Genomic DNA, 10,060 nt, shown 5'->3' with positions numbered 1-10,060 from the left:
TGATGATGTACTGGTTCTGGCTTTGGCCTCCAGAAACCTTGCATATTTCTCTCTCCTGGAACCATGCCACCACTACATAAACAAGCCTGAGCTAGCCTGCTAGACAATAAAAGCCACAAGGCTCAGCCACCCACTCACTCAGAGGATGGCCAGCCAACCACCGGCTGTGTGAGGCCATTCAAAATCAGGCAGTCCCAGAAATAGCTCTCCAATACATGGAGAATGTATAAAAGAGATAGAGAATATATTCTTATAAAAGAATATACACATGAGATCTGGTCTATGAAGTCTGATAATTAGACTCGACCTCCCTTCAGATACATCCAAAGGGGTAAGTAATGAAGCCTTGTACTTAAGGTAACATTGACTTTGAGGATGGGGTCAAAAGAATCAATCTACTTGCCATATTGATTCTTTCCAGGCTTTTTAGCAATGAGAAGACATTGATAACAGAAATCAATGTTACAGTTGCATGCTAATCAAAGTCCTCACTAACTAGGCTGCTTTATACTAAAAAGAGAGGTTCACACTTGCACATATTTGCAAGGCTAATCTACAAATGTATCTTAGTCTAGGTTCTGAGTTAATACCAAAATAGTAAACTAAGGGTGTAATGATGCATGCTTATTCATTAAATGGAGTTACTCTGTGATGGAAGTCCCCCAGATGACAGTGGATTATGTCAACATCCAGGAAGGGCGTTCAGGACTGAATGACTCATGATGCCAGGAACCCTCCTATAGATGGCTTTGACCCCAAGAGCCAAGACAGAAACACATATTCCAAGCAGGAAGATGGGAGAAGGAAAGAGAAAAAAAAAGGCAATGGGCCTCCACACCCAAACCTCCTGAAACACTGAGAGCATACATACACCATCAAGTCTAAGGTGATCATCTTGGCTCACCCAGCTGTATGAAGCTACAATGAAGGCTCAGAAAGAGACCCTGTGCTTGGCAAGGCTATGTGCTAAGCTTAAATTGGATTCCCAAAGAACTAGGGAAGCAACTAGCGATTGTCACAGGATGCTTAATATCATGTTATGCATGTCTACTGTGTGTCAGGAAGAACATTCTTTAGCTTTCAAGTAAATCAGGTTCCAGATTGTATTTATATATCATTTTGAACCCACAAAGCAATTTCTCACAGAAACATTGTTATTTTTGATGGCTGTTATTCCAGATCAATAAACAGAACATAGTCTAGCCTTTAATGTCTTAAAATAGCTTTTTAGCTGCATTTAATAATTGTTTATTCCATTATCTCAAGGGAAAAAAAAAGGTAACTGCAAATTGTCTATATCTGAAGTAGCTGGAATACCAAAGGCTGAAAGGAAAGAGATGGTCCTTGGGGATATGAAAGTGCCCTTCATTTGTATTAGAGAGAACAGATCCTCCTTTCTAGAGCACTAGTCATTCTCTGACTTAGGGAGCACAGAGTTCCATAGGTAATGGTAGATCAAGCCCATAAATGGTACCTTCAAACCTACTTCTTTACTTTTGAGGATCTGGGCTTCTGAAGACTTGTGACTCCAGATGTATTTACAAAGTACATGAGGAGTGTTATTGTGCTGTGGCAAAAAGGTAAAACAAAGACATGCAGAGAAAAAATAAAATTTAAAAAATTGATAGTAGTTAAATTATGTCATTTTATAGAAATCAAAATTGTGGGAGCCAGAAACCATGAGGCATTTCCAGCACAGATTTTCGGAATGATTTAATTTGGCTGTTGATGTTGTTTTCTGTTCCCATCAAGCAGTTCAGCACTGCTGACAGATGTCTTTCCTGATTATTTCTGGGAGTTTGGATACTTTGAAAGCTATTGATTAATGCAGCTGTCTTTCCAGGCTTGGGAATATTTCTACTAGACTGCCAGGAGAGTTGATTTAAAAGTCTTCTTATTTTGAAACTCTCTGAAAATCCGAACTAGATCATATAGACTATGATGGGGGAGAGGAGATAAAGGTTTCCAGGGGCTGCTTTTACATGACCTTCAATTAACTTTTGCCTATTTACTAGAAATATGTTTTGCTATTTGGCTAAAAGATATGACTAGTGATAGCATAACATTTATTTTTCAGCAAGAAAGATCTGGGAGGTTATTTGTGTGTGTTTCACTTCATAAGCAGATTATGTTTCTTCTAAGAGACTGGGCTTTGACCCACCTTCAGTCACCTGAAGAAATGTCCCCAGAATTTTTCTCTACTTATATACAAAGTGATTTTTCTATTGTATTGCACTAAATTGACAGCCATCAGGACAAAACAGTGTATAAGCTCTCTTAATGCTTCCTACAGAGGAGCTGGAATGCTGCAGATCTTGCCTGAGGGATGGGAATGATTTGTATAGATCCTGGATGACTAACCTACACAGAAGGTTCAGAACACAGGAAGGCTGCACAGCACATGATTCAGGAGGCTTCTAGCAAAGCTAAGTCTGTCTTATCTTCCAGACATCAACTAAGTGCTAAGACTCTGCCCAAGCTATTCTGAGTCTTCTTCTTTTCCCCTGCACAAAACCTGTCCTTAAGAATTTAATGTCCAAAATTCCTTTCTTCCAAAGGATTTAAGGCTATTTAAAAGGTCTTTTTTCCATTAAGTAGCTAAGAATTCAAAATGTACGTATCTTTCTTACACAAGTTGGTTAGCTAGTTTGTCCCTTGATTAAGAAAAAAAAAAGCAAAGATGATGAAAAGAAAAGAAGAGATAGTGATGGCTTTGACAACCCACAAAACATAGCAGTCATTAGTGGAAAACAGTGCCCTCCAGCACAATTGTTGAGGCTATGCTGTAGTATGCTAGTCTAGCTCATAGTGAGGAGGATGTCCACAGTAATAGTTTATTTTAATTCACAGTTTCAGAGATTGAGTCTTTGGGTATTTGGCCCAATTATTTTAGGACTGTCATGGAGAGTGCATCATGGTGGGGAAGCAAGTGGCAGAATAAGCTTGTTCACTGTAAGGTACTCAGTACATAAAAAGAGGTAGGAATGGAACAGTGCTCTAAGGTGGGCTTCAAGGGCACATTCCCTGGTGACCTAAATTTTTTCCACTACAGCATACCTGTTAGAGGCTCAACATCTTCCAGTAGTGCCACAGGCTGGCCATCAAGATTTCTGCACAGTCTTTAGGAAATGTTCCAGATCCAAAGTACATCAGGGAGTATGAGTGATGAAGATTTGTTAAGGCTCAGACTCTTTTTATAAATGCCAAGCATGTTCTTCATCTGTAGCCTGCCTACTTCTGGTCACTCTCCAAAGTCTGTCAATCCTTGACATCCCTGCCTTCAGTCCCCTCTGCCACTTCAGTCAGGTACTCATTATGTTTTTGTTGGATTCCTAGTAACTTGTCTTCCTGTTTCCAGGCATGCTCTTCTAATCCATTCTGTATGCATATATAGGAAGAATACATCTGTATCTGTCATCTCAGAGAGTAAAAGATCTCAATGCTGCTCAAGAAGAAGACTCAACCTTTGTAACGTTTTCAGACACTTTGTGATGTACCCCCAGTTACCCCAACTCCCCAGTCAAAGGCCTGTGCATTAGTCAAGACCTCTGCCTAGACATCTCCAGAGAAATAGCTCTTCTTCATTCAAATGCATGAGCTACCCCCTTATTGTGGAAACCTCTCCTGTTCAGTCCTAAAATCTTCTCCTGAGGGGTCCTTTATAGATAGCAGTGACATCTTTGTTACAATATCCCTTACACTGCCATGAAGTGTGAGACCCCCCTACCACATGCGGCAACCTTTAGACAAATAGGAATAATTTAGACATTTACTCCCAGATTAAATGGAGTACAGTATGGGTTGTCTACAGGCCACATTAACAAACATGGCTTTGCTTAATTCACTTGATATTTATTGGTTTGTGACATTCTACCTTGTCATTTTTATAAGTAAAAAATAGTACATTTGTGCTGAGGATCAGCTTGCCTAAGTACAGAGCAGGAAATAATATTAATAAATTGCATAAAAATAAATTGAGAGTCTGTCTTAAGGCTACATAACTTGTGGCAAGGATCCCCTACTTGTGCCTGGCTTAAGGGCAGTTTAATCTTTAAGCCAACGGCGAGAGCTGAGAATTGTAAACAGTCTGTGAAGTTCTGGTGTCCCAAAGAAAGATAACACGGCAGTGGAGGACTTTGACACATGCAAATTCTTTCTAGCTCAGCAGTCACAATTAGCAGGCAATCAGGTTACTAGTTAACCCTGATCTGTTTCTGTGTTCTTTTCAAAAAGTGCATTTTTCCTCAATTCTTGAACCTTGACTTCATCAGCAGTTCACCCCCACCACTTCCTACAGCCCAACAGTACACCCCCCAATCAAGTTGTAATCTAATAAAAGCCAAAGATAAATGCTTCATAGCCCTAGCCTGTCACTGGGCTTTGATCAAGCTGGTGCCCTTTGTAACTATAGTGTATGTATTTTGTATGTGTTTTGTTATGTGGTTGAACCTCTGTGCAGGAGATTGGTGGTTCATGGCCAGAGCCAAGATAACTGGCACACAATATGGGTTTTTATAGGCTGCTCAAAGAGGGACACATGAGTGGATGCCACTGGAGAGTGGTGATGAGGACAGACCTCACATGATGAATGCGGGTGCCCAAAGACTGAGAAAAGTGTTTAGCAATGCCAGTACACTTTCAGCTGGGATTAAAAATGGAACAAAATTTATCAATTGAAGAGCAACATTATATCCAATTATTTCGTTCCTTGCTAAATCAAGCAAAGATTAAGTTCCAACCAGTAGTGCAACTAGAATATACAAGAAATTGTTAAATTAAATCATTTGCTTCTTCAATCAAGAGCAGTCAACTTAGAAACTTATGATTGTATAAGACATTCACTAAGGTGCAACCAACAGGATGTTGACTTTATCTTTCCTGAGACATTTATTTCCTAGAGGCTGGTATGCTTTATTTTTGGGCCTTACAGCTTAAACAAGAATCTCATGCTTCTCTAAAAGCTCAGATAGATTCATTTTCTGAAGAGAAAGTGGCTGCTACTCATTATCAAAGAGTTTTAAAACACAGCAGCCCAGAGAAAAACCTTTGCATACCTATGTGTTCCCTGTATGAAATACTAGGGGTCCTAACAACTCCAATCAGAATAGTAATGTGCATATTCCCTTTCAATTTAAAATGGTAAAAGATCTAAAACAAAGCCCTGTGAACATTGTAGTCCAAAGTCTATATATAATTGACCTATTAAAAAGTGTATCACAGACTTAACTGTTGGTTTCTTTTGATCTGCATCATTTGTGTAATATATGTTTGTTGCCTACTCAGTTTCTACATTTTGAGATGTGACTGTGCTCCTTGGCTATTGAACAGGCTGAGAAAATTCATACAGGGGATAATCTTGAAATTACATTGGATATGCTCTCTGGTATGGGTAACTTTGCAAATATATATGCTCAATCTCCCTACCCTGCAGTTCTTCATACACAATTGACTTAAATTCTCTGTTTAGCCAAGCATGATAACACATACTTGAGCAATGAGAGAGGCTGAGCTAAGAGAAATGCTGAAATACAGGGACTATACACTACAATCCTTAGAGTTCATGGTAGTCCAACCTATGTTAAGTGCTATAGAGAGGATGTCCCCAGAGGCTGTTTAAAGAGTATGAAGGACTGAGTAGGTGTTCTGATGACAGACCCAGAGGCTAATGAAAGAAAAGGCATAGAGATGCCAAAACTTCAGAGAAAATAAAATACAAAATGTATTGATTATAGGTAAAAGGTTTCTCTGACTTCTAATTTTTGTTACATGACATCTGTATTAATTGACCCACAAAATTTCTTACTAGTCTATTTTTAACTTCATATTTACCAAATTACAAAAAAGTTATGATAATTTAATTTGGCCAAATGTATCTGAGTGCACTGTGATTTTATAAACAAATTAACTTATGTTCATTTGTTTGTCTGTCTAATCTATAAACAAATTTTATTTGAGATCCAAAAATTTCTTATTCTTTCTGTCTTTTTTTGATATTTGAAGCATTTATGTGTAATTTAAGTTCATTTGTAGATAAATTTCATCAAAACTAAGGAAATGCTTCCACCCAAATTGCCAACTGATCAAAATAATAACAAGATTAGCTTTATAAAATTAATACACATTGTTGTCTGTGTAGAATCATTTAAAAATCTTTCATTGGTCAAAAGTAATGTGTAATTTATTATAATCTGGTTCTCATAGGTCATCGAAAATGGTTAAGATAATTAAATAGAGCTCTCCACCTTGGCAGGCTTACCAGAAAGGGGTCACTGGACTGGTCAACAGCAGGGCACAGCAGGCCTGCTTCACCTCTCTGGGTCTTCTATGAACTAGCCACTAGAACAAAAGTCAACAGGGTGCAGCATGTGTACTCCTTCTAGGCAGGCCTACTAAGGAGGAATCCGGCAGTCCATTAGATGTGGCTCAGCTGGAAGAAGCTGCACACAGCAACCAGACCCACACCAGGGCTGGGCACTCCAGTTCAAATTCAGTAGATCTAGAACTGGTGAGCTGAAGTGTACTGCCCGGCCCAGCCAACCCCAAACTGAGGCCTATACCTACAGAAACCTATACCTACATCTCCCAACACAGAAGTGGCAGAATGTAACCGGGGTGAACTAGTACGCCTACAAGACTCCGGGTACATGAAAGGAAGGTTTCCAGACAGAACTATGGAGAATTAATGTCAACAAAAATTTCCAATTTAGGATCTATTTTGTTAGATACCTATCATGTTTGCTCATATGCTCTAAAGTATAAACTGATTAGTAAAAATGTTTGACAATTTCTAAATTTCACTAGCTTTTAGTATTGCTAATTGTACTACTGTAGATTGGAAACCATATCTGCCTTAATCACAAGTTCTCCCTTTGGAAATAATATCAGAAGGGGATTGAGTAATAACTTCATAAAGGACTACAGTGAAAGACAGAGGACAGTGCCAAATGCAAACCAATATCTCACTTTCAATGAACAGAGAAACCAAAATCTAAGGACACACATAGAACAAAAATCTCTGACGCAGGAGAGATATCTCAACACAGAGGTTCTACCTACAGTGATACAGCTTCCCACTATCACATAATGGTATCACAGAAGTCAAAATAAAAAATCCCCTCTGAAATAGAAAATGACCAAAAGAAGTAGCAAAAAGCAATCTCAGGGCAGGAGCCCACCCAAGAGATATCAGCATTAGAGGAAATTGGAAGCCACATCCTGAAATCTCTGAAATAATAGTAAATCTCTGAAGTAAAGAAATACCTTCAGAAGGATATAGAAAAAATCACATCACAAATATTCTCCCAGGAAAACTCAAGTCAACAACTTCTAACATTGCCAATCCTATGGATAACTCACTACTATTATGGACTACTGTTCTATATTGGATTATTTTACTGAATTCAAGCACCTACAATATTTAAATGGCAATGGAATACCCATCACTGACAAAATTAAACAAGAAAAGGGGATACAAATGAAGGACCATTTTGTATCCGTATATACGAAATAGTTAGGAGAGATACACAGCTACTTTCTGTTAATCTAATAAGAAGAAAGATTTGTATTAATATTGTTTGACTAGGATATCATTTCTGCATTTTGTATTGTGAATGACCACTACAAAGACAACAATATGGAGTGTATTAATTACTGAAAATGTCCTATTAATTGGTTTTGGTTTATTTTTTTTTTGAGACTATTAGTTAATATATCATGTATTGTTATCATCAAATTACTCAGTATAAGACATCTACAAAAATGATTATTACAAAGAAGAAACAAACACGTATTAGTACTAAACTTTCTTTTTAATGAACCAAGAGAAACTAGTAGTACAAATGAAACAAATTAGCATGTATATTAAAATAGTTTTGAAACAGCAGAATAGGTAGTTTGGGGAACCATCTGAACCTCTTCCCACTTCCTCCTTTTTTAGAGGAAAATATTTTTATTAAAATTTCTTTTTTATTTTAATAATTTTATTCAGAAACAAATAGCAATTCAAAACCGATTACTAGGACAGTTGCAATAATTAATACATTGCATATTGTTGTCTTCTTAGTGGTTATTCATAGTACAAGAAGCAGACATGATATCATGTCCACAAACACTATTAGAACAACTCTCTCTATTCATATTAATCAGTTTTGAAAGTTTCTTTGCTATTTGTTTCTCAATAAAAGTAATAAAAATAATACTCTCCCAGGTTAAAAAAAAACAAATGATAACTATAATGAAAGAATTACTAAGTGTTTCTAAAGAAGACACTGATTGAAAAATAGGAAATAGAGAAATGATGGAAACCTTGAATGAGAAATCTAGGAAAGAAGTAGAATGCATGAAACAGATTCAAAGAGATATACAATAAATTTAAAACTCCATTAAAAGTTGGCAAAAACATTTGAAATGAAAGTGAAGATAGACTTTCAGACCTTGAAGACAACATTGCAGCTAGTGAAAAGGTAAGAAAAGATCTCTTAAAAGCAACTATGATCCAGGAAATATTAATTCAACAGCTGCAAGATGATGCAAAAATGAAAAACATAAGATGAATAGATATCAATGAGAAAGAAGGAGGCAACATAAAAGACATAAAAAGAATATAGGCAGAAGCAATAGCAGAAAACTTCCCAAATACAGGAAAACAATCTGACATTCAGGTAACTGAGGCATGTAGAAACTCCAACTACTACCAACTCAATTAAATCTAAACCCAGACACATAATAATCAAGATCCCAGAAATTCAGCACAGGAACAACATACTAAAAGGCACTAGAAAAAAGAAACAGATCACACTTAAAGGAAAACCCAGAAGAATAATGGCAGATTTCTCCTCACAAAACATCAAGTCAAGATGTATGGAGTGAAGTACTTCAAGTCCGACTAGAAAACAAATAGCAACCCAGACTGGTATACCTTGCAAAATTCTCTTTCAAGTTTAATGGAAAAGTGAAATATTTCCACAACAAAGAACAACTAAAGAAATTCATGATGACCAAACTAATCCTACACAGAATGCAAAAAGATATTCTAGATAGTCACAAAAATGCCCGCAATTCCAAGAATGGCACCAGAAAGAACTCACCAAGCATGACAAACAGTTAAAAATAGGAGAAAAGTAGGGGACCAACAACAGGAAAATAATATGATAAACATAAGTCAATACATATCAGTTATAACCACCAATGTAAATGGACTCAATTCACCAATTAAAAAAAAATAGATGAACAGAGTGCATTAAGAAACAAAATCCAGGGCTGGCCAGATAGCTCAGCAGATTAAAGCACCCACGTAGGCAGACACAGGGGCTGGGTTTTAATACCTGGTGTGCCATGCCACCTGAGCCCCCAGCTCAAACTGAGACAGTGATTGAGACGGGGTGTGGTGTCATGACCCTGTAATCCCAGGGCTTGGGAGGCTAAAAACAGGAGGATCTCTAGTAGTCTGATCTGCATAGTGAGATCCAGTATACCCTGTGTTAAATACAAAGAAAAAAAGGGAAAAAAACCAAAGAAACAAAATCCAACAACGTGCTACATACAAGAAACACATTTAACCCATAAAGAAATTTACAGGTTGAAAGTCAAAAGATGGAAAGCAATATGATATACTTCAGAACCTCAGAAAAAATCAGGCATAGCTATTCTGTTCCCAGGAAATCTGAACATCAAACCAATAATGATCAAATGAATAAAGAAAACCATGATATACAACTGAGGAAAAATTCAAGAGGAAGACATAACGGTCATAAATACATATGCAACAAGCATGGGAGCAGCCAACTATATAAGACAAATGTTAAAGGACATGAAAAATCTAATTAACAATATCACAATCTTAACAGGGACCTTAACATCTCCTTACCTCAAAAAGATACGGAGATATAGATAAGGACAAACAGACAAAAAATTAGCAAGGAACTAGCAGAACTGAACAAGACTTTTGAACAAATGGACTTAGTAGACATATACAGAGCATTTCACCCGACAGCATCTGAATATTCATTCTTTTCAGGAGCGCATGGGATGCTTTCAAAAATAGACCAATATTAGTCGATAG

The sequence above is a fragment of the Octodon degus genome, unplaced genomic scaffold, assembly GCF_000260255.1.
Source record: "Octodon degus isolate 3935 unplaced genomic scaffold, OctDeg1.0 scaffold00068, whole genome shotgun sequence".
NCBI classification, from domain to species: Eukaryota; Metazoa; Chordata; class Mammalia; order Rodentia; family Octodontidae; genus Octodon; species Octodon degus.
The sequence above is the reverse complement of the archived record's forward strand: the minus strand, read 5'-3'. Positions refer to the sequence as shown.